The 26,485-nt window shown below is 31.9% G+C and overlaps 1 protein-coding gene across 2 annotated transcripts in view; it reads right to left on the reverse strand.

Moving 5' to 3' along the window:
• The window catches only part of LOC111634089 (fatty acyl-CoA reductase 1-like), a 62,292-nt gene extending 44,882 nt beyond the window's left edge, over positions 1-17,410 (reverse strand). For both annotated transcript variants that reach the window (XM_023378766.1, XM_023378767.1), the window contains exon 1: positions 17,318-17,410. The gene's annotated coding sequence lies outside the window, so the exon portion shown is untranslated. The remainder of the gene's footprint in view (positions 1-17,317) is intronic.
• Positions 17,411-26,485: the final 9,075 nt, after the last annotated feature.

Here is a 26,485-nt window from a genome sequence, read left to right on the forward strand (position 1 = left end):
CCTGCCAAATGCCTATTAATAAACTTTTCGTGTGTGTAAAAGATGAGACACCGGTTACAATTTCATTACGTGGTTTTATGATTGCATACAGACTGTCCTCATTGTTGTGTGGATGGGTGACTTCGTTTCACATGTCAAGAGATACACCTCGATGAATGAAAATAAACGAAGAAAATTTCCTATTTTTTCAGCATATATAAAGGATAATTTTCCATATTTTATTAACTAATATACGTATTGAACGAAGAAACAATTAAAAACACTTTAATAGAGTTTTAATTGAGGAAAAAGGGAGGTAGACAAATTGCTTCATGTTAAATGTTCGAATGTAAATTATTAGAACCGGATTCTCCTTCATTTTTTTCTCTTCGTCTTACGTAATATATAACGGAATTATTTACATCATTATTATACATTATGCTAACTGGGATATTACGTAATTAACTCTTAATTATCTTCCGCGCAAAATTATTTTAAAAAAATTAAAATTTAATTTGATTTGTGTAAAAATAAAGAAATTAAACACGACAATAAATAAACTTAATTACTCATTCATTCTCTCGTTAATTTAAACTAACACAATTATTTATAAAGGTCATACCTGAATTCCTGATACAGTTCCTGTTATCCTTTATATCATATATCACACATTTGTAGATACAACAACTTAAAAAAGTTAATTTTGTCGACTAAACACGTCCAAATCATTGTGTCCTTAGTAATTATGAACGTTGCCTGATATACTATTATTAATTTTTAATTGTTTTCGTCGAAAATGTGTCCTTGAAGAGCGCGCATTCACAATTAATCCAACCAACTAGAAATGTACTGCTTCTTTCGCTAGCAGTTACGTGTGTATGTCTGTCCGTATGTGTATGTGAGCGTGTGTGTTTAACGTTGAGCAGAGTTGTTGACCTGATTTGTGAAAACTGCCTGGAGCGACGTACCCTGCCTTGAAAACGTCAACTATGCTGACCTACTCGAGTTCATATGTTTGCTAGTACATACCGAAGTTGGAGGTAAACCTATTTTATTCCCAATCTTTCCTGATTCTTTCCTACGTGTTAATACTTTATCCCCCTCCTTTTTATTCGTTTTTAACAGGTTTCTCTACAGCAGAAATTGGGAAAAAACCAGTAAAATCTGCCACTAATTACGTTTCAAATTTAAAAATGCATTTTCCCTACATTTAATTAGACGACATCATTAGAGTTTTATGTTAATTAAATGTGACAGATTTTTTTAAATATATTTATATAAAAAATTAAATGTCAAAAGTAGATTTAGATCACAATTAAAACTAAAATCCCGTCCTCGATTTCAAATCCCCTTAAAGGCTTTTACACCCTTCTTTCTTCTACACAACTTATATAATAATAATAATAATAATAATAATTCACAGTTTTACAGGGAACGTACAAACACACAAAATTTATTATTAAACCAGTTTACAGTCGAGTTAATTAATTAATTTACAGGGGAAAAAATTACAATTAAAAATTTGAAGATTTAGAGAGACAGAAATTAATTAATTGTAATTACTATATCCTGTTTTATTTATTTATTTTTTAATTTATGTAAAAAGGTATTTAATAAACACAAGAGTATTATAAAGATCAATGACATATTATCCTATATTACATAATATTTTATAGAAGAAAGAGGGTGACTCGAAATCATTCTTCTCGCTTCGACAGGGCTTATACAGTGTATATATATATTAACATTGCTAAGGAATTCCGATGTTTAGTTAAAGCACTGATCTGTAAAAAAATCGTGCATGGTCACTGTATAAATATAGAAAAATGTAAGCATTTATGGTGCTGTAAACTCAAAAGGTCTCCTTTATTATTATACAATACTTTTTATCAATAACCAACTTAAAATGTAGAAATTTCATTGTTTATTTATTTATTTTATTTATATAGAAGGATTAGAAGTGCTGAAAAATCATTTACTTTCCAATCAAAGGTCAAGCTGAAATAAATGCATTACAATGTTCATCTGCTATGAAATTATCCTTTGTGTGTTAAAAAAAAGAAAAAAATTCTTTCCTATTTGTTAGGTAATCGTTTTTTCGACATGAAAAAAATTAAAGGATGACCTGACATCAAACATTTCCTTCCACTAAAAGCGATCTGACACGAAAGGACTGTTCTATCCACTGATTTTATTATTTTAATTATTATTTTTTTTAATTTTTTCATAAATTAATAAACAATATATAAATATTTTAAAAAAATAACACTTTCATGTGAAGTGTACTTTTATAATTGTTTTCTTGCACTTTTTCTTATTTATAAAAATTAATTATATTAATTATGATCATTAAATAATATGACAAGTTACTTGGAACAGTTTTGATTCCTGTGCCAATAAAAATCAACTCACCAAACTTGTATGTGACAAGTAACACACAAACATTTTTTTTCCGTAGTGTCCTGTCCCTAATCCTTGGCCAAATACGTCATATTTCTAATTATGGGCTTAGATTTCTAATAATAATTAATTTCTGAACTTAATTAACTTCATCCCACTTCATTTTTTCGACTGGAAGCTTGAAAAACGGAAATGGAAGTTCAATTAACCTTATTAACTAATATTAATACCATTAACCGAAACGATTATTTAATTCAGTATTGCCTTTTGATAAAAATTAAACTTAAATATCGATTTTTTTTATTCTTTTAAATATTCATATCCCTTCCATCTAATGACCTCGAAACCTCATGTTCTAAATAACTATTTACCCAATAACTGAAATACATGATGATGCCTTTACATACACACAAAAAAAAAATGATGGACGTATAAAATAAGTAATCATTGAGATTAAAAATTTGTAGTAAAACTCGTTTTAATTTCTTCAAAAATAAATTAATTCAGACATCGGGTTACGTAAGCAGACGTTCTCATCCCTTGCCTGAGAGTGCACTCAATGATGCATTTCTTGACCTTTCGAGAGAGGGAAACCGAGGAAAAAAACTGGATGAAATCAAGTAATAATGAGAAAAATATTCAAATTTAAGTATTCCAAATCACAATTGTCAATATAATTTTTTTTGTGTGTGTAAATCATTCGATACATGAGTAATCGATAGATGCATTCCATGCACTAAATGGTTTCTACAGAGTTAAATTCATAAAATTTTGCTCAAAATAATCCTAAATTATTGATAGATAATTACAGTAGATAAATACAGTCTTATATATTTTTTTTTTATTAAATTCTTTTAAATTGAATGGGTTCTTTTTCAGAAANTATATATATATATATATATATATATATATATATATACACACATATACATACATCATATAGGCCTATATACATACATACATACATCATATAGGCCTATATTTCAAAAATTGAAATCTGAAATTAGAATAGCTTCAGGGAGTAAATATTTGAAGCATGAATGAGAAGGATGCATTTATGATAATTGCATCTTTTTCCATTGGTTTTATTCTGTACACGCATTTAACTATAAACAAAATACAGTAGTTACAACGTAACGTTAAAAAAATTGCATCATGCATAAGAAAGCAGCAACTAAATTATCGTTCCCTATAGTTAGTCTATATTTATTATAAATCATTTTTTCATTAATATTTATTACCACGTCCCGCCATCTTTTAATTATCATTTCTAATCGTGTTAATCTTAAGAAACATATAAATTTTTGTTACGTAAAAATCCGTATATAAATTAACTTAGTTTAATAATATAACCATTTTCGATAAATAATAAAAACTACATTAATTATATACTTTTTATAACGACAGAAAGTACACAACGCACAAGGTATTTCATCACTTGTCAACGTGAATCAGCAGACTACTTTTTAGAACCATAACTGTTAAATTTGAGTCTAAAGGCACAGCTAGGACAGTTTTTACTTTATTTATTAATTAAACAAAGCATTCGATAACTTTAAAGCGTAAAGAAATTTAAAACATTTAAATAAAGCTGGAGGACCCGAAGCGAAAGACACAACGGGATTGTAGGATTGGTGGGATGAGGCAACGCAACACGTGGACCCACCTGCCAAGGGGTGCGCCTCCCAGGAGGGCTTTCTATGGAAAATTTTCCCATAGAAAGCTCTCTCATATAATATATAAGCTGAAAAAAATTGGTTAGATAAAATTTCTTTCATAGAAAATAATTTGAACGTATATTATTTATACTACAATTTAAATTTATTGTGGTGGAGTTATTATTTTTACAGACTCCATTGCACCTTTCACAAATTTTCTTCAGCGTCATAATCTACAGGGCAAAAGCTTTAATTTGATACCTGAACCATGTCTACTTTCAGTCGTTTACTCAAACTAAGTCGGAAAAGCGGAAACGATTCTTTCAATTAAGCGGAAACGGGCTTTCAGTTAATATACTATTTTAACTTTTAGTAGTAGTAAGAATTTACTAATGCAACAATAAATTCGCTTACTTAAATCCGTAATGATATATTCGTAATGGTGATACAATCGTCCATATTGCTAATAATGGGGCCATAATCGTAGTAACTTCATCAGCAATACGGATAACACTATTGAGAGTATGAATTGGCACTGATACAAAATGGATCCGACTTATATAACATTCTTGTATGTTAGATAAGGGATGAAGTACAATGCTCTGATCCAAACCGCTTATAAAAAATTCAAGTGGATCGGGACCGAATTTCAAGCCCCATCCCTCAAGATCAGACAAAAATGTTTTTATAATATTTTTCTTCTAAAATTCTAAATCCATCAATACAACATGAAATTAGATACTGTAATTTTAAATATTTCCAAATTATATTAAACATAATATGCAAATACAATAATACAAAAGCAACAAAAAAGAAAATTGAAGCAAGCGCACAAATTCAGAGAAATTACTGCAGTGGAGAATTTTTCTAATTTTGCGTAAATTATCTTATGGCAGCCAATTATGATAACAAATTTCAAAAATTTCTTTGCCGTTCCATTTAGAAACCTGAAATTTAAGAAGAAACAGGAATATCCTTGAAATAATTGGAACTTATCTCTGCGAGGGCTTCGCAATTTCGCCTGTAGTGTCGAGTGGCACACTGTCCTCGTTGCTAGCTCTGGCCTTAGAAGTTATCTCGTGTGACGGTCAACCCTAGTAGTAGTGTGAGGGACAATGACGGCACAGTGGTACGTTCAAGAAATCCTGTGTTGCCGTTCGTGGCAGAGCTGCAAACGGTACATTCGGTGCTCATCGAGCATTTGTGGACTAGATGAAACCCCAGCTTCGGCTACATACGAGTGTGAGGGATCTGGAGAGTAACTGTGATAGTATACAGTGTCTTGTAATGCTTCCAATTCCATCCACTATCCGCGTGTAAACAGGCAAGAGGAGACTTATGTGGAAAATACTAAAAGCTTCTTTAAATTACGGCGTTGTTGCACAGGAGATTGTCTCATTGCTATATTTTAATCGCTTATTACCATCGGCATTACGTTCACACTAATGAAAGTTTCATTCGATTCCAATGTCTCCTCCTCGGTGCGTAATGTCGGGTGTACCCATAAATGTCAAAATAAACATTAGCACAAGACAAATCCGTAACAAAATCAAAAAGACTGTAAATGGAAATAGTTTATTTTGACAGACTGGCATACGAGTTTAGTGTTACCATTCGTATTGAAACTAGCACTAAACCGAATATAGTGCTAAACTGAAGCACCCCAAACAATAAAAATTACACAGGGTTTTCTACACGCCATAGGAGATTGTGCTCAGAAGCTTTCAGACAGAGCATTAGGGACAAGTTTACAGTTTACTGATTATATGATGCATCATTTCGGATCTGCAATACTGCCAAACAAAACTTAATTACAAAAAAATCATACGCGTGATCGAATCACTTTCAACTAATGTCTCCCGGCTGCAAAGTTCTGTAACTCACACTTAGGCATGTTCTGAGGATTGGATTTGTTCTATTTAATGCAGAAACATTACCGATTTTTATTACTGTTATGTTTGATTTTATTTAAATAAAACTGAAACAATAAAAAACCGGTAATGTGTGGTTCTTACTATCGAGTATTAAAAAAAACAAGTTTAATCCTTGCAACGTACCGGTTAGTTACAGAACTATACAACTGGGCCAACATTACTTGAAAGTGATTCGACCAGGCGTATGAATTTCGTGCAATTAATTTCCGTTTGGCAGTATTGCACACCCGAAATGACTCATCATACAATCAGTACACTAGACACTTCCTCCTGATTCTTTGTCTACAAGCTTCTCCTGAACCTTAAAAATCTTTGTATACAGTAAATTGCACAGAGTTTGAGAACTCTCAAATCAATTAATTTGGCTATAATGCAGTTTCTTACATTTAGTAATTCGCAGATACACTCGATGAAGATCCATTCACGCGTATTGATTCGAGCTTTACAGGTATGATGCTATTTAGGATGGCGCTACATCGAGGTTTGACTATACTTAAATCCTCACAATTAGTGAATACAACTTGTAATGATAGATAAAACAAAATAAGAGTTAATAATGGTATTCTCATTGTTGATCCATGAAAAAAATGACTCAGATAATTAAGATTAACTAGCAATTAAGAGAGTAGATGATGATGATGATTACATTTATTAGGAAGATTGAATATGGAAGAATTTGATTGCGAAATAAGACGAAAATAGGTGCCAAGTTTTTCAGGACATTGGTAGGAATGCCCTTTAAAATGTCCTGAAAAAACTTGCATTGTCGTTCCACTTACGGCTATTTTATAATATCAATATTATTTACATAATTTATACTTTAATTTTAACAACAGTGAGTCAATATAGTCCAAAAATACCGCGAACAATCGACTAGACAACCTGTTTTCCCCCCTCATCACTTCTTAAACATGCCAATGCCGAATTTGAAAACAAACTTGAAAACTATCCCCGCGAAAAATGTTTTTAAAGAATTGATTTAATTACCATTATTTTAAAAATAATTTCAATTTAAAAAAATAACAAAATAAAATAAGGGTAAAAATGATTAAAATGTGGTGAAATCATCTGTGAAAATTCCCCCATCCACTTTAACTAATTGTGCTAATTGCATGATATGCATCGTCACCGGTGCTGAGCGCAAAAAAGTAGGTCAGTAACCTGGTTCCTGAATACTTTTCTGATTAAATCAGGTTATAAGAATTTTCCAATACTTTAAAAATCATTTTAAAATACTTATTTAAAAGAAATTTACTTGGATTTCATTCAAGTAGAGCAACAAACAAACAATGTAAACCTGTCAATTTATTAAATATTCTGAAAATCTAAATTTCATGTAAAATTTTAGTCCTCCTAATATTATGTAATTCTGAATACGCGAAATTTAAAAATTTTAGATGGAATTTCGTGTGAAATTCTGATTAAATTTATTAATAATTACCTGAAAAATCACTTTAAAAAATACGAAGGTTCTTACGTTGAAGAAGCAGTAAATACTCTAAATTTTGTAAGAATTAACCGGAGATTACTCTAAATATTTAAAAAGTGTTAATAGTAAACGACTAATCGATGTAAATTTAATAATTAAGTCGGATCAAACGTGAAAAAATTGCCCTCCATCTTAACAAATTTGCATAAAATTTGCAAATTTGAAAGCAATCTTACGAAAAGGACTCGAATTTTCAAGTAAATTTACGGCGACGGAACTATAATTTACTTGTAGTGCAGAATGGGTTTTCAATGAACATTTAGGGACGTAAAATTAAAAAATAAAAAAAAGTCTCTTGTTACATAACTTCACCGTTGACTAGAAATTTATAATGTTAAGATCTTATCGAAATAGATCGATGACCCAAATACGTAGACAAGGAAACTCGCAAGTTCTGGGGGGAAATTGACCCGATGATATCCGGTTATCTTATAATATCCTTCTTATATGATGTTAAATTATAAATATATTTAAAATTTAACATGGAAATCAATGGAATTCGTATCCTACATAAGACACAATATCTACATATAGTAATATTAAACGCAGAAGGTATCTTGAATACTTTACTTACTACCAATTCAGCTCCTTAAATTCTTTGTGTTTTCTCTAAAGGTTACTTAAAAATATAAAATAGGGACAATAATCCTTACGTCTACGCACCGTACAGCGTAAAATTCGGGTTTAATAATTAAGAAGTACAATGCAAGGATACAAATCAAGATAAATATAGCCTTTATTTATATCCTTATCTTTCTTGATCTCTAGCCTTGAATCGAATAATTTGAGTCGAATTTTACACACACACACACACACACACACACACACACACACACACACAAAAGAAACTTAAATTATTATAAATATTTATCTTAATCCCTTTGTATAGAACATTTCTAAGTCTACAGAAGCGTTTTCCAACCTCCCCTCATAAATTACCCCCCCTAACAATTTAAAATAATTTACTTTGTTGTTATACACAAGCTTTCGTTTGTTAGTGCTGCTGATGTGAGATTCTCAATATCTTTTCGCCCTCAGAGATTTTATACCCCCATTGAAAATACACTACTATTCAGTACCATACGTCAGATAGTATATATATTTATACACCTAACAATATATATATATTTTTAATAATTACAGGACTCATGATAAATGATGCCCTCACGAGAGTTGATGAGAGTTATATGTTGCATCATGCCTGGACTTACGTAATAGGTGCAGGTTATATAAATTACTATATTATATATTAAAGATTAGCGTGCTTAAACGGGAAATATAGATTAAAAATACGATAAATCTATTTAGAATTTTAAATTAAAAAAAGGAAAAAAATAGGTGACGAAACTGTTACAGAATTTTAATGACTAATTAGAACTTATCTAAATAGGAAAAATTGTAATAAATTAAAAGAGATTAAATAAAATATCCATCCACTCTTCTTATAAAACTTCAGAAATTAAACGATAAATGTCTTCTAAACCTTCTACTTCAATCTTTAATATGTAAATTTATATTAAAGATAAGAATAGAAGGGGAAGTGTTTTGGACAGATCTATAAATATAATTCAGATTTCTGCAGAGTTTATCATTCTAATTAGCATTGATTATGCTGGAAAGCCCAATTTTCTAAATTTTGCTCGAGAGTTTAAAACTTCCGGTTTAAACGACAACAATATACGAAAGTACTGTACAGGCCGTGTTTACAGGTTCGTGCAGCTAAACCTGTAAACGACGACCACTGACGGAAATATAAAAAATGGCCGTTATTGGAGGTCAAACCTCTAATAACGGCCATTTTTTATGAGGCTCTTTCTGTATGCTATTTACAGAATTTTAGAATGTATTCGCATTATTTAATTATAGTAGATTTTATTAATATTACGCTTTAAATACTATTTACTCATAAAATGCGTAGATTAAATAAGGAATTAATTTATTAAATTAAAATATATCTGGCTAATTAGTATGCTAATTTCTCGATTAATCTGCAAAATTCCGTGTTTTCGTGGTAAACGAGGAAAAAATAACGTTAATTTGATGGTAAAATATGCGTTTAAAAATAGTGTTTTATGAGATATAACCTCCTTAAATGTTGGGAAAAATTATCGAATAAATTGTCCTCGTTTATATATTAGAAATATTCGATACCAAACTGAATTTTCATGTCGAGGTTTTCGATTAATTCCAAGATGGAATCGATACTTAAAGTAGTTATTTAAATTTTATGTCATTTTGCATCCTTAAATATTTTCAGAATTATGGAAAAAAGTCATAATTTTCTAATTATTTTCAGCACAACAGAACTGTAACCGGTCAGAAAAGGCTCGTCATTTTCATTTATTTTTCATTTATTCTCATTATATATACATACGTATATAAAGTAAAATGCAAAGGAACACAAGAAACTTATTCTGTTTATAAATTGTTTAATTGACTTAAGGTTAAAATCATTAACGCAAAAACACATTAAGCTTACAGCCAGACATACGTAACTTCCCATTCAACTGCTTCAAGTTTACCACGCAAAAATGTACACACACTCCGTAATTTTCGACTATTTCGATAATAAATTATAATTAAATTATTTCACTTTAGACAATGGCTAAAAATAAAAAACAACACGTGCATATGAATGAAGCATACTCGTACATCCGCATCCGTATTTCATTCATCTATTAAATAGAAAAAAAAAACACGTGAAGTTACTCCATAAATGAAGTGTAGATCCGCATCTAAACTTCATTTATTAAGTATCTTCATGTGTTTTTCCTCTAGTCAAAACAGATTAAACTTATAAAACGTTTCAGAAGTCTTGGTTACCGAATCGTGTTAAACATTATTTTATTTTTCGTGAGATATTTCCTGTTGTAACCATTTAAATTCCCCGCACAAATAGGTTATATATAGTGTTTGTTTCTAAAATAAATCTCTCTAACTGTCTACGATTTTTCCACCTTTCGACTGAATTAATCGCTTGTTTAGTAATTAGCAATGTGCCGATTTTATGAATCGCGTGTCGTGCACAATCGATCAACGATGTGATTTAAATATCCACGCCTTGTTTTCTTATTTGTTTTTATTTCCTGTCTGTTTCGTATTAGAAAAAATGAATAAATAAATCAGTTCATTAATTCCTTCGCGTGTTAAAGCACACTTTTTAAAACACACAAATTTACTTCCACCTTCCTCCATAAAATCTAATCTTTTGAAGAGGGTTTATTAAAATTTATGCTTAATATTTTACTACAAAATATTTATTTATTTCGTATTACTGTACCAGAAATTAGCTAGTGAAATAATCTGTGCGTCTGTCTGTCAGTAAATTACGTCTGGACGTATTAAAAAGTAGGAAAATATTTTTCTAAATAGGGTGTATGAAACGTTTTTAAATGCACTTAATCTGTTTTGGTGCAGGGAATCATCACGAAGCACTCCCACTTAATTTATTTACCTTTTCTAAATTAATCATTTCTGTAAATGTATTTATCTAGATCGATCTTTTTACGGTCGACGTGTAATAATCTATCTCGTCTACTAATAATTAGAACGTTTAAATATCGAAATTGGGTTGAAATATTCAGGTTAAGTATATAATAAAATAATGGGAAAAAAAAGAAACACCAACAATTTATTTTAATTACAAAACCCAAGAATTGTTTACGAATTGAAACGTAAAATCGAGTTTGAGTTTCGAAATGAATTCAAAAAGTTCCCTCCCCCATTCTTTTTTCCTACTCTTAATTGGTGAATTTTGAAAGTCAAATTAAAACAAAAGGGAAAAAACGCATTTCCCCCTAAATAATTGCTTTTTTAAGCAGAGGAAAAAAACATTAAACGGATAAGAGCTTCTGTATAAATTATTAAAAGGAAGGAAAAGCAAGATTACATAATGACGACGAAATGAGCTTATACTGAAAGAACGTGAAGCATGTCGATATAGGATGTGAGGAAATAAAGTAGTGTATCGTTTATATAATATTAAACACATCACATATAAGAATGTATTGAGAATTAATAAACTTTTCGTGTGTGTAAAAGATGAGACACCGGTTACAATTTCATTACGTGGTTTTATGATTGCATACAGACTGTCCTCATTGTTGTGTGGATGGGTGACTTCGTTTCACATGTCAAGAGATACACCTCGATGAATGAAAATAAACGAAGAAAATTTCCTATTTTTTCAGCATATATAAAGGATAATTTTCCATATTTTATTAACTAATATACGTATTGAACGAAGAAACAATTAAAAACACTTTAATAGAGTTTTAATTGAGGAAAAAGGGAGGTAGACAAATTGCTTCATGTTAAATGTTCGAATGTAAATTATTAGAACCGGATTCTCCTTCATTTTTTTCTCTTCGTCTTACGTAATATATAACGGAATTATTTACATCATTATTATACATTATGCTAACTGGGATATTACGTAATTAACTCTTAATTATCTTCCGCGCAAAATTATTTTAAAAAAATTAAAATTTAATTTGATTTGTGTAAAAATAAAGAAATTAAACACGACAATAAATAAACTTAATTACTCATTCATTCTCTCGTTAATTTAAACTAACACAATTATTTATAAAGGTCATACCTGAATTCCTGATACAGTTCCTGTTATCCTTTATATCATATATCACACATTTGTAGATACAACAACTTAAAAAAGTTAATTTTGTCGACTAAACACGTCCAAATCATTGTGTCCTTAGTAATTATGAACGTTGCCTGATATACTATTATTAATTTTTAATTGTTTTCGTCGAAAATGTGTCCTTGAAGAGCGCGCATTCACAATTAATCCAACCAACTAGAAATGTACTGCTTCTTTCGCTAGCAGTTACGTGTGTATGTCTGTCCGTATGTGTATGTGAGCGTGTGTGTTTAACGTTGAGCAGAGTTGTTGACCTGATTTGTGAAAACTGCCTGGAGCGACGTACCCTGCCTTGAAAACGTCAACTATGCTGACCTACTCGAGTTCATATGTTTGCTAGTACATACCGAAGTTGGAGGTAAACCTATTTTATTCCCAATCTTTCCTGATTCTTTCCTACGTGTTAATACTTTATCCCCCTCCTTTTTATTCGTTTTTAACAGGTTTCTCTACAGCAGAAATTGGGAAAAAACCAGTAAAATCTGCCACTAATTACGTTTCAAATTTAAAAATGCATTTTCCCTACATTTAATTAGACGACATCATTAGAGTTTTATGTTAATTAAATGTGACANTTTTTATTCGTTTTTAACAGGTTTCTCTACAGCAGAAATTGGGAAAAAACCAGTAAAATCTGCCACTAATTACGTTTCAAATTTAAAAATGCATTTTCCCTACATTTAATTAGACGACATCATTAGAGTTTTATGTTAATTAAATGTGACAGATTTTTTTAAATATATTTATATAAAAAATTAAATGTCAAAAGTAGATTTAGATCACAATTAAAACTAAAATCCCGTCCTCGATTTCAAATCCCCTTAAAGGCTTTTACACCCTTCTTTCTTCTACACAACTTATATAATAATAATAATAATAATAATAATTCACAGTTTTACAGGGAACGTACAAACACACAAAATTTATTATTAAACCAGTTTACAGTCGAGTTAATTAATTAATTTACAGGGGAAAAAATTACAATTAAAAATTTGAAGATTTAGAGAGACAGAAATTAATTAATTGTAATTACTATATCCTGTTTTATTTATTTATTTTTTAATTTATGTAAAAAGGTATTTAATAAACACAAGAGTATTATAAAGATCAATGACATATTATCCTATATTACATAATATTTTATAGAAGAAAGAGGGTGACTCGAAATCATTCTTCTCGCTTCGACAGGGCTTATACAGTGTATATATATATTAACATTGCTAAGGAATTCCGATGTTTAGTTAAAGCACTGATCTGTAAAAAAATCGTGCATGGTCACTGTATAAATATAGAAAAATGTAAGCATTTATGGTGCTGTAAACTCAAAAGGTCTCCTTTATTATTATACAATACTTTTTATCAATAACCAACTTAAAATGTAGAAATTTCATTGTTTATTTATTTATTTAAAATTAATTTCCACTTTTTAATTTATTGCTTTAAAATGTATAATTGCATACAGACTGTCCTCATTGTTGTGTGGATGGGTGACTTCGTTTCACATGTCAAGAGATACACCTCGATGAATGAAAATAAACGAAGAAAATTTCCTATTTTTTCAGCATATATAAAGGATAATTTTCCATATTTTATTAACTAATATACGTATTGAACGAAGAAACAATTAAAAACACTTTAATAGAGTTTTAATTGAGGAAAAAGGGAGGTAGACAAATTGCTTCATGTTAAATGTTCGAATGTAAATTATTAGAACCGGATTCTCCTTCATTTTTTTCTCTTCGTCTTACGTAATATATAACGGAATTATTTACATCATTATTATACATTATGCTAACTGGGATATTACGTAATTAACTCTTAATTATCTTCCGCGCAAAATTATTTTTAAAAAATTAAAATTTAATTTGATTTGTGTAAAAATAAAGAAATTAAACACGACAATAAATAAACTTAATTACTCATTCATTCTCTCGTTAATTTAAACTAACACAATTATTTATAAAGGTCATACCTGAATTCCTGATACAGTTCCTGTTATCCTTTATATCATATATCACACATTTGTAGATACAACAACTTAAAAAAGTTAATTTTGTCGACTAAACACGTCCAAATCATTGTGTCCTTAGTAATTATGAACGTTGCCTGATATACTATTATTAATTTTTAATTGTTTTCGTCGAAAATGTGTCCTTGAAGAGCGCGCATTCACAATTAATCCAACCAACTAGAAATGTACTGCTTCTTTCGCTAGCAGTTACGTGTGTATGTCTGTCCGTATGTGTATGTGAGCGTGTGTGTTTAACGTTGAGCAGAGTTGTTGACCTGATTTGTGAAAACTGCCTGGAGCGACGTACCCTGCCTTGAAAACGTCAACTATGCTGACCTACTCGAGTTCATATGTTTGCTAGTACNTTTTTCGACTGGAAGCTTGAAAAACGGAAATGGAAGTTCAATTAACCTTATTAACTAATATTAATACCATTAACCGAAACGATTATTTAATTCAGTATTGCCTTTTGATAAAAATTAAACTTAAATATCGATTTTTTTTATTCTTTTAAATATTCATATCCCTTCCATCTAATGACCTCGAAACCTCATGTTCTAAATAACTATTTACCCAATAACTGAAATACATGATGATGCCTTTACATACACACAAAAAAAAAATGATGGACGTATAAAATAAGTAATCATTGAGATTAAAAATTTGTAGTAAAACTCGTTTTAATTTCTTCAAAAATAAATTAATTCAGACATCGGGTTACGTAAGCAGACGTTCTCATCCCTTGCCTGAGAGTGCACTCAATGATGCATTTCTTGACCTTTCGAGAGAGGGAAACCGAGGAAAAAAACTGGATGAAATCAAGTAATAATGAGAAAAATATTCAAATTTAAGTATTCCAAATCACAATTGTCAATATAATTTTTTTTGTGTGTGTAAATCATTCGATACATGAGTAATCGATAGATGCATTCCATGCACTAAATGGTTTCTACAGAGTTAAATTCATAAAATTTTGCTCAAAATAATCCTAAATTATTGATAGATAATTACAGTAGATAAATACAGTCTTATATATTTTTTTTTTATTAAATTCTTTTAAATTTCAAATCGATAAAAGTCTGCAATAGATAAATCACTACTCGGCAGTCTCTCGTTAATTCAAACGACCTTAAAACGGTTCGAATTAAAAGGACACCATTTCTGAATGATACAGAAGAAAAATTATTTTTAATTTTAAATTGATAAATTAAAATTATTTATTTTTTAATTAATTTATTGATTTTGAATTTGATCTTTAAATTTCATAAATGGGATGATGATGTTAATCTAGTAAACATGCGCTGTTAATTCGAAGAAAGAGGAGGAGGAGAAGCAACGCAGTCGAGTTCGAATTACCGAAAGAAACTTACATTGATTTAAATGGGAAAAGCATCCAGTTCGAATTAGAAGGAAATTCGAATTATACGGGTTCGAATTAACGAGAATCTACTGTACTGTATTAATTAGTCTCGTATTCTTTTTATCAATCATATCCAAAATACTATATATAAAAAGAATTTATTTGTTATTTCTTGCATTTTATTCGCTTATACGAAGCCTTTCACTATTACAAAGCTTTTGGAATTACCGTAGGCAAAGTCAAATTTACATCAACGGGAGAGGGAATATTACATGTGACAAACATAACATCTAGAACAAATATTGCGCGACCTATCATCAATAAAACCGGCGGGGGATATTGATTAAGGGTTTAAATATGTCGCCAGAGTAATTATGTCTTCCATAAAAATCCGTATCAGTTGAATTCATCGACAACAATGATATATGAGGTTAATTGTAATACATATCTTCACTCCCTAATTTTACATTAAGATATTTTAAATTTAGAACTAAAAACGATGTTTTTTCTTAGAAGATAATATATTCCGAAAGGCGAAGTATTATCTATAACACAGTTTTCAGTTTATATACATATTGAATACGTTGGTTTTTATACCAACGCGATACGTGGACGATCTATATGTAAGAGATGCCTCCCGGAGTATTTCTATGGGAAACAAGTCCGTATTCAGGTGTTAATAACGTGAAGAAAATTCCGTGTGGCCGGCTGGCCACATGGATTTTTCTTCCGGCATATTCCGTTTTTTTCACGAACCCACGATTAGCGTTTAGTGGAGTTTTAAGAATGTAGAAATTCAAAATTAAATGATACAGGGTGTTTTGGGGGTGGTAGCAATGTTTTACAGAGTGTTATAAGAATCTAAAACATGTCCTGTAAACATAGCCCTTCAAACGCCTTGTTTCAACGCTAGAAGGGGTTAAAGTTCAGACTAGCAGAGCCGGCCCTAACATAGGGCAAACGGAGCAGCCGCTCCAGGCGCTAAGTCCTAGGGGGAGCCTCAGTGGTAAAGAAAATTAAAGAAAAAAATATTTTTTTCACTTTTCGATATTTTAATTGCAAGCGTCTGGTCAGTATGTGAATGGCGTTATCTGTTGAGACGCGCGTGGGTCAACTGCGTGGGCGGGGTTCCACCCCCGGGTGCCATAATAAGATCTCGTTCCATCCTAAAACTTGCCTCGGGCCGGCACTGAGCTACACCTTAAGATGCCGCTCTGTTGCACTGATTAAGATGCCGGAGGAGTTTCAATCTGCTGCTCTTCAGCTTCCGTGCAGCACTAAAGAGTCATGAAATGCGAGAGAACCTCACAAATTTTGCAAAAACGTAAGCTTCTGAATGTGAGAAGCTGAAAGGCAGCAAGATCGAGGCTTTCCCGCAGCACTTATTAGACGCTGCAAACCAGCATTTCAAGCGGCACCTAGTCTGAACTTTAACCTCTTCCAGCGTTTAAAGGGCTACGTTCGCAGGACATTTTTGAATTCCCATAGACCTTTAGAACACACGGTAAAATTTGTCACTACATCGCAAAATACTCTGTATATAACCGACTACGATTACGCTCAATATGCGGGTCTGACCCGCAATGGGGTCGAACATGGTGAAGAATGGAAAACGATGACGTAACTTATAATAGCCCAAAATAGGCAAAAACTTGTAACTTATAACTATGACATAACTCATAGTGCCCACGATACGTTATAGGTTTTTACCTATTTTGGACTGTTAACACATTGTTAAAAAATGTATTTTGTCTTCATCAATGTAAATATAATTCTACATTTGTACACGTCAATTTTAATTCTAAAAATGCTCTATTTGTACTTACGTTTACTTCTAGTTTAGTAATAGGGGGACTTTTAACTTTATGGAGTAACGTTTGCAGGAAAGATAGGTCCAGCTGCTCCTGTTGATCTTGTACCTTTAATTAAAAATAAATTTTAAGTTTCTATAATCAGGTATAAACTAATAAGTATTGTGTTTAATTACGAACGAACAATCTAGATACTGTACTTCTCATTCAGAACACAAAATAATGATTTAAATACGGGCAGCAGTACTTATATTTTCTCCAAATGGTCACACTTTCAAGTATTAACGGGGGTAATCTTTTTATCGGTGTTCTAATAAGAACAGGTATTTAAAACGGTGTATGACCGCTGGCTATATTACATTAAAGCTTTTTTTAAACCAATAGAGACGATCTCTAATATCAAATTCTGGTTCTTACAATACGTTTTTATAGACTCTCCCATATCCGAACTAACGTGGGCGGGAGCGATCCGGATGAGAGAGAGAGAATTTGTGGATTAAACCAACATCCATGCCCACTATAATTTATTTTGACTTTGACGCTTATTTTTTACAATTATAACTAATTTTCAAAATATTGTTAAAGTTGTTTGTTTTGCTCTTCGCTATTGGCCGACGACCTGCTACATCACACCAAATACCTCATCATTATCACATCAGCGGTGGTTGATGCATTGTGCTTTTCTATCAATTTCAATGCAACCTTAATAAACAAACAAAATTTTAAAATGTATACACCACAATATGGAAAGGTAAGTTTCGTAGTAGTGTACAATATTTTCGAAAATTTTTAGTTGCCTCTGATCAGTCCGGATAAGGGAGAGTCCGGATTGTGAGAGTCCATTGTACTACACGGACTGACAGGAAATTTCGTTACCTCGATTTGAACAACTTTTGGTATTCACCAGTCAATTGAAAGTGAAACTTCACTGATAACATTTTCTATTTTTTCAGTCGGATTTAAGCAACTGTTCGAATTCAAATCGCATTCAAATTCGGCTAGTTAATTTAACATTAGTGACGCGCAAGCCTGTACTGAAACCGATCAAATCGAACGACAACCGACCGCTAGAGAGTCGGTTATCTAATTATGTCAGGATCAGTCATCAGGACACGCGTTACGTTGGCATATTTACTAAATGCTAATTTTTTATAGTTGTACGTTAATTATATATGTAAATATTCTGTATTTGTCGTCATAATTTGTAATTAATATAATAGACATATCCTTTTCCAACTTTAATTAATATTAGTGACTTTTAATACATAAAAATATAAATACGACTTTTAAACAAAGTTAAAAACTTTGTGTCTGTCCTTCCTTTTCGCCGTTTTCTTGCGGAGGTAGTAGCCTCAAAGGAAAGGTCGTCTCCGTAATTTTGTGAACTTTTTTAAAGGATTGCTGATGGTGAAAAACGGCGAAAAGGAAGGACAGACACAAAGTTTTTAACTTTGTTTAAAAGTCGTATTTATATTTTTATGTATTAAATGTAAATAACGTTGGCCATGAATTTTATTTTTACTTAAAATTAGTGACTTTATTACATCAGTTAAGAGCATCCCTCGGTCCGCAGAGCCTAATATGTGGTCTCGGGAATTCGGCAACTCAATTTTATTTTCGTTTTCTGCCTCGTGCCACTATGCAACCCGAAATGACCCCATATTAACAACACGACCAATGAAAAGATGAGAACGAACCCGATATTACTACTATGCATTAAGCCACATTAGGGACGTGCTCCAATGTATGGGCGCCCCATGCATTATGGCACGTTTCTTCCCCTTTTCGTCTGGGTTTTTCCCTTTTTCCAATCCCAAGGGAGCTCCAAATTCGGTTATTAACAAACAACTAGGCTTTGAAAACAAGAAATGCTCCTTGGTTTCAAAGCCAAGTAAGCTCCGATTGCAATCAGCGCCACCTTATGGGAACACTGATCCGACGTTGAATCAGTTTGAAGCTTCTTGCATAATGTACGATGCCCTTTTCTATAGCTTCTGTCCCTCTTTTTTTATAGTCTATGGGCGCCGCTGATTAGCATGTATTATTTTAGAACTTATTGTATCGGAGGTTATGGAATACGTTGATACTCAGCAGGCTGAGTATCAACGTATTCCATAACCTCCGATAAACCTGCAATACCGTGAGAAAAAAAAAATATATGAGGCCTGCCAAATGCCTGTGAAGATCACTTGCGGCACGCATCCAGAAAGAGTTGTTCATGGCTGCTCTGTAACTAAGAAAGAAAAATTATATATGGCATCGTTGCTTCCACCCCAAAAAGTAAGCGGTCGAAAAGGAGACTTCTCACTCGGTGATTAGAACGGAAAATCATTGCATATACTCAGTGGAGGCCTTAGGGGGTGGCGAGCAGGGCAATGGCCCGGGGCCTCGCTCTTGGAGGGGCCTCGCGCAACAACCAAGTAGAAAAAAGTTGATATTTAAAACTTTTTATTTTATCCTTGGCTATTAGTTATAACAATAAAATAAATTTAATTTATAGTACAGTATATATTAATATTAATAAGTGCCTACTAATTCAATTCACATACTTTGCACAAAGAACAAGGGCCTCGCAAAGATCTGCCGCCCAGAGCCTCGCAATGGATAAGGCCGCCGCTGCATATACTTTTTGTCTCGGATGGATCGATCTGCAAGATCGGATCAGTCTCACGTGATACAGATCGTTTCTGTCGTGTTTTAGTTAGAGGATAGAGTATACAAGTAAGATTGAATCGTATTTAGACCTACTCCGAAAAAAATTCTCACATATCAGCAAAATGAGTGTGTGCAAGCCACACATTCTTGCCGTACAATCCCGCAAAATTCTCTCTTAATACTTATTTTTTCATCTCGGTTTATCGGATATTTTAATAATAATTTTTTTATTTGCCATTTATGAGTTTTAAATAATTTTTATTATCGACAGTTAAACACACACTTTGCTGTCGATTAATTAAGAACCTGATTTTAACTATGGAGGTCCTCATCTTTAATCTTTTTCTTTTTTATCCGATCCAAACGATCCAAACCTCCGCTCGGATAAGTTTGATCGTAATCCAGTTGATCCCAGATGGCGTTTGTACACGCGAACAGCGATTGATCAAATCGGTATAGTTCGTTTGTATACACTATTTGAACGATCAGAGTAATCTTGGATTAGTTTGATTCCAAAAGTACATTGATTCCAAAAGTACACACATTGTTTCGCCTGGCCGAATGGCCAAGCGGTTAAGATGGCAGTCTACCATTATAATAAACCCAGGATAAATTCCAGATGGTCGAAAAACTCACTTTTCCTCCTATAAACCACACAAATTTATTTTTAAATCGAAAAATCATTCTTCACGAATCATTATAAATATCTTAACGGCCATTAATTCATTACTTTTCATGTTTAAAATGCATTTATTGCAGAGCAGCTATATCCATAATGGGCACAATTAAGGCTAAATTAGCTTTATAACGTGACTGCTCTGCAGTAAATACAACATTTTAAACATGAATTTTCGATCGAAGAAAGATTAAAGTGATGATGAAAATCACTCATAGCAGCAATTGGTATTACACACGATATTTAACGATAAGATACAAACAATCCAATAATCAATTTAAACGAACATCTAGATTTTTTATTGACTACTGTACTTCTACTTTAAGGTAATTAAAGATCGATAATATTTGAAGTGAATTAAGTAATAACCTCGGGGTTTCTTCAATATTCCATTTTAACATTCGCTTCCTTTAAATGAAAGGGACTCAGACAAACAATGCAAGTATGTGATTTATTGTATAGATTTACATACACATTATACTCGAAACCAGGGTTTCTCATTTCCCGGTATTTTGCTTGTCCCGGGATTTCGGGAAAAAAGTGAACTATTTTCCGGGATCCCGGAAAATCTCGGAATAAAATTAATTATTTTTAAAATAGACTTATATTGCAAATAACTCACTGGTACTGTAGTACCTCTTGTTACATAAATTAATCCATCAATTCAGCATTTCAGGTTAGATGTACTGTTGAGAATGATATATTTCAGGGGTGGCCAACCTGCGGCTCGCGAGCCACATGNAGATTATCTTTGAATTACGTAGAAATTTTCACAAATAGAAGAAAATTATTTTTAAGATATAAAAAATATCTTGAAATCAAATGATATAATTATTTTTCATTTTTTAAAGAAATTTAATACGTTCTGCAATCTCCAAAATCATGTTAATAATGCCGTGTAAAATATATATTAAAAATTACCTTTGAATCGTTACCTTGAAGAAACCAATTATTTATAAATACAATTACCTTGAAAAATTACCTTCGAATATTGAAAATTACCTTTGTAGAAATTTTCACAGATAGAAAAAATTTATTAAAGTTTGTTGGAAACTGCATACAACAACGACAAAAAATGCTTTAAATTGAGTTGAAAATTAAAAAAAAAATGAACTTAGAAAAAAACTTCTAACTTAGAAGGTAATTTTCATTATTGTAAATTTTTATAATAAGATTTTAAAAAAACAAAGATGGTCAATACTCTGATCACTCAATCTGATTCTTATTTTAGTAATGAAAAGTCTTGCTACCGAGAATGCCCTTTCCGATTCAATTGATGTGAGTGGAATTCTTTAATGCATTTAAGAGAAGACAAATATTATGCGTTTTTCACCAGTATCCTGAAAGATTTCTAGTTCGTTTTCGAGATTGTAGTACTTTTTTTACTCTCTAGTATTTTTGATTTGTCTACCTCGGCTGCTTTAATAGAAACATCAAGCTTATAGCCTAATAATTCGGCAGTTCGTTTGTCTCTAATAATCAGGTTTATGAATAAAACGTTATACTTTCAGACTTTATACTCGTTTGTATCCTTGTCCAATTTGCACAACCTGGCGTTACCCAGTTATTGAAGCCACTGGGCATGTTTTAAAATTAACATAGCATAAGCACAATTATTACAGATATTACAGGTTTACAGGTTCTGACAAGTAAAGAATTTTGAGTCCTACTACAAATAAGATACATATTGATTATTGACCATTTATGACATGCCATAACGAGCAAAGATTTAAAAAACTAATAAGTAGATTTAAAATTAATAAATACAAATGTATTCTGACAGTTTATGATTAATTATACTTTCTATTTGCAAAATATCCTCAACCTTAACACAAAATAAGAAAAAAAGTGAACTTTTAAGAACTTTGCGGGATTTCCCTCAAAGTTCTTAAAAGGGTTAAAAAAACAACCGGGATCCCGTTTCAGAAACCCTAATCGAAACAGAACAACTCGCCCCCTCCACCAGCGCTCTATCCTCCCTCAATATCGTCAATGTTGCCACTATGTCTAGGATTCATTTGAAGAAACCAAATATTTATAAATACAATTTAATACAGTCGAACCTCCAACAATGGACACCTCGAATGGTGGGCATTTTTTTTACGTTCCCGACAGCGGTCGTCGTTTATAGATTTAACGATGTATAATTATTTTTATTCGGGATCTTCTAAGTCGCGCCCTGTTTATCCTAAAAGCAAAGCGTTTTTAAACAGCAAAGCAATAAAATAAAAATACCTGTATATGTATCGGTTGGCATCCCGTCTACCGAAAAGTACCATAATTTCTATATATTTATACATTGGCTCATTAAGTTTATCCTTGGGATTCGTCATTTTAGAAAGATGTACGAAATAATGAAACAATTACAGTTTATATAACGTCGCAACCAATTCCAGAACTGGGGAAATCCTCCTGTTCATAAACAACGAGGAACTCAGAGCCAGGTTCTGATAATTTGGCCGCTTGAGTGCATGCAAGCACTCAAGCGCCCAAAATCCAAGGAGGCCGATAGTGCACTTAAATATTTGATTATAATTTTTTTTTATTTTAATACTAGAAATTCCCTCGCCAAGCATGACGAACTTTTTATGGGAAAATAGAGATTGAAGAATTCAGAAGAGTACAGATTTCAAAAAATTCAAGATTAACAGCTAACGTTTTTACAAATTAAGTATCCTATACTGCCCAAAGAGACAGTTAATACGCGATAATAACAGGCTCGTAAGATCGTTACTTCCGATTGGATAATAGAACGTCACGTGATAACCATAAAAAGTTTTCTTAATTGTTATAGAAGCGACACTGTGCGGCTATTTTTTTAAATATAAATTTAACGAAGTAGGTTTAAAATACGCCATTTGACAAAATATTTAAAAACGCAACTTACAGAAATTCCCTCACAAAGATAATATTTCCGCTAATATTTAAATTAATTTTTATTTACTAAATACGAAAAATTTCTTTAAATTAATTTCATTTCAATTTAGAAAAATTCCATTTTATGGTGATGTTACCGCTAAAGCTCGAAACTCGTTAATCTGCGGATTACCTAGCTAATCTGCAGATTAACTAGCGTGATCCGTTAAAGTTGTGAAAATTGTTCCATTTCTCAAATTACCTAGATAATATGCAGAGTATCTAGGTAATCCACACATTACCTACTAGGCACTCGGTAAAGTGAAAATAAGATCTTTGCCACAAATAAATGTACCACAAATAGGTGTGCTTGTCGCAAAAACCAATTGCTATGAAATTCAAAGTGTCACCAATCTTTAGACTGCACTAATAAGTAAGCACAATTGGATAATGTTACCTATGGTGAGTAAAATGGCGGCTCGTCTCTGATTCCAGCAAAGAGAAGAAAGGAAACAGTGGGGACGCACGTTCAAACCTAACCTAACCTATTCTAATAATTTGGTTGGTAATAATTATGGTAATTTATTAGAATAGGTTAGGTTAGGTTAGAACGTGCGTCCCCACTGTTTCCTTTCTTCTGTTTGCTGGAATCAGAGACGAGCCGCCATTTTACTCACCATAGGTAACATTAACTGCACAATTATATCATGCGATCACCAGAAAAAGTATGATAACTTTATTATTTTTCGTCTCCGGTCCAAAAGTAGGGTATCGTTGAAGTCGTCTCGGTCCCCTCAGTTCAGATAGATACTCAAAGTCCCGAAATTCCATAGGTGGTTATCTATATAATAATTTCCCTAATTGTATTAATATTTTAAATCGTTTGATTTTTTGTATGTTTTTTAATTGGTTGATGATTGATTCTATCAACTAATTTGTCGATTGTTTGATTGTATTAACTTGATTCTTTAGATATCTAAAATTAAATAAAGAACATTATGTTAATTTAAGCGTACAGAAACGTTGCTGTTGTTTCAGCAAAGATTTTATTTTCACTTTACCGAGTTCCTAGTAGGTAATTTGCAGATTACCTAGATAATCTGCACATTACCTAGGTAATTTGAGAAATAGAACAATTTTAGCAACTTTAACGGATCACGCTAGGTAATCTGCAGATTAACGAGTTTCCGAGCTTTAACGGTAACAGTGACACTAAAATACAGTCGACCCCCGTATAAGATCATTGATTATTCCGTTTTATATGAATTCCATGTTGTACGAGTCACTTAAATTTTACAAATACGTGAGCCGTTCACAGCCCGGTACATGTATTTGTAAAATCTAAGTGACTCGTACAACATGGACTTCATATAAAACGGAATAATTAATGATCTTATAGGGGGATCGACTGTATAACTTTGAAGAAAGGCGCTTGTTATCAATTGATTTGAACGAAATTAAAATAAATATATATGAAATATTTTTATGGAATTTTCAAAATCTCTGTCAACTATATAAAACTTTCATAAAACATAACACTAAACACTCTTGGGTTGGGGTAGATTACGAATTTACTGGCGAATCTTGATAGGGGCAGCCAAATATCGTGACCCAAAACATTTTAATCTGTTGCCAAGAATTACAGTGAAATTTGTATAAACCGAAATCGCACGGTACCGAATATTTTTCCCCGTTTTATTCGGGTTCTGTTTTGGACAGGTTTCGCTGTAAAAAATCTGTACGTTTTAAAAACAAAAAAGTCAATCTGCACACAATTCTTTTTTTATCTTAACTTAATTTTCATTAATTAACGTAGACAAACTTTTGGCATTTCCGGATTTCGATTTCCATGAATTAACTTGGATAATCGCGACTTCTGGAAGTGGAAGCCAACATTTTTACATCGATTGAATGTGTTCTGAAGATCGCGAGTTAAGGTTAGCTCACACTGAGTGAATGAGAAAAGCGAAAAACCATTGCGAATTTTAAACAGCCAATCATTTGCAAGCAAGAGAAAACGTCATCTCGGAAAAACAAAATGGCTGCTTCCGATACTCTGCCGTTAATTAACCACGTTTGTTTATTGAGGAAAAAAAAATAAATAAATAAAACGATGCTAGATGAAAGGAATACAGTAGAGCGTCGATTATCCGAATCAATTGGGGACTGGGGGTTGCTCAAAAACCTCGATATTTCGGATAACCGATTATGTGCGATAAAATATATTAACCTATCCCATGTTGAAATTTTTCTCCGTTGCGTGTCGCTTCGCGTTGAATTTTCGTCGATGTTAAGCCTAACGTAAACTTTTTAAAATAATAATCGTGACTATTGTATCGTTAAAAATTATTTCTTTATTTTCTACGAACAAAATAAATCTATTGAAAAATATAAAATCAATAAAAAATTATACTTCAGAAGTTAATTTAGTATCAAAAGCGTAAAATATTCGAGTAGCCCAAGACATAGCCAAAGATTGCAGCGCCACAGCACTGGCGAAAATTTAAATTTGCCGACTGGAATTCTTTCGGATAATTGACTTTCGGATAATCGATTCTCTACTGTATTAAAAATCCGTGAATTGCATCTACTCTATTGCGTGAGAAAGTTTCTGTAGCCGTCTTGAAAACAACGAGAGCCACGTGACAACTAGATTGGTGGCTAAATTTTTCCCTAGAGAAAAAGCTAGACAGTTTCGAACTTCAAAGCGATTCGTGAAATAGTAAAATTCGCCGGAAACGACGTCATGTCTGACGTGTTATTCGCTCTGTTTATTATTATTATTTTTTTTTTTTTTTTTTTTTTTTTTTTTTTTTTTTTTTGCTATCGCTAGCGATACGAAGCTGCGATCTCTGATAGGATAGTGAATTCCAAAAAGTTGGCAACAGATAACCTCTACATACACCAATTCGTAAATAAAACTGTTATTTATTAATTAATAAATAATATTAATAATAATAAATGCAAAAGCTGCTCATCTGTAGATTAAAGCTAAG

The sequence above is a fragment of the Centruroides sculpturatus genome, unplaced genomic scaffold, assembly GCF_000671375.1.
Source record: "Centruroides sculpturatus isolate CEXI.00-Female unplaced genomic scaffold, Cexi_2.0 scaffold838, whole genome shotgun sequence".
NCBI lineage: Eukaryota > Metazoa > Arthropoda > Arachnida > Scorpiones > Buthidae > Centruroides > Centruroides sculpturatus.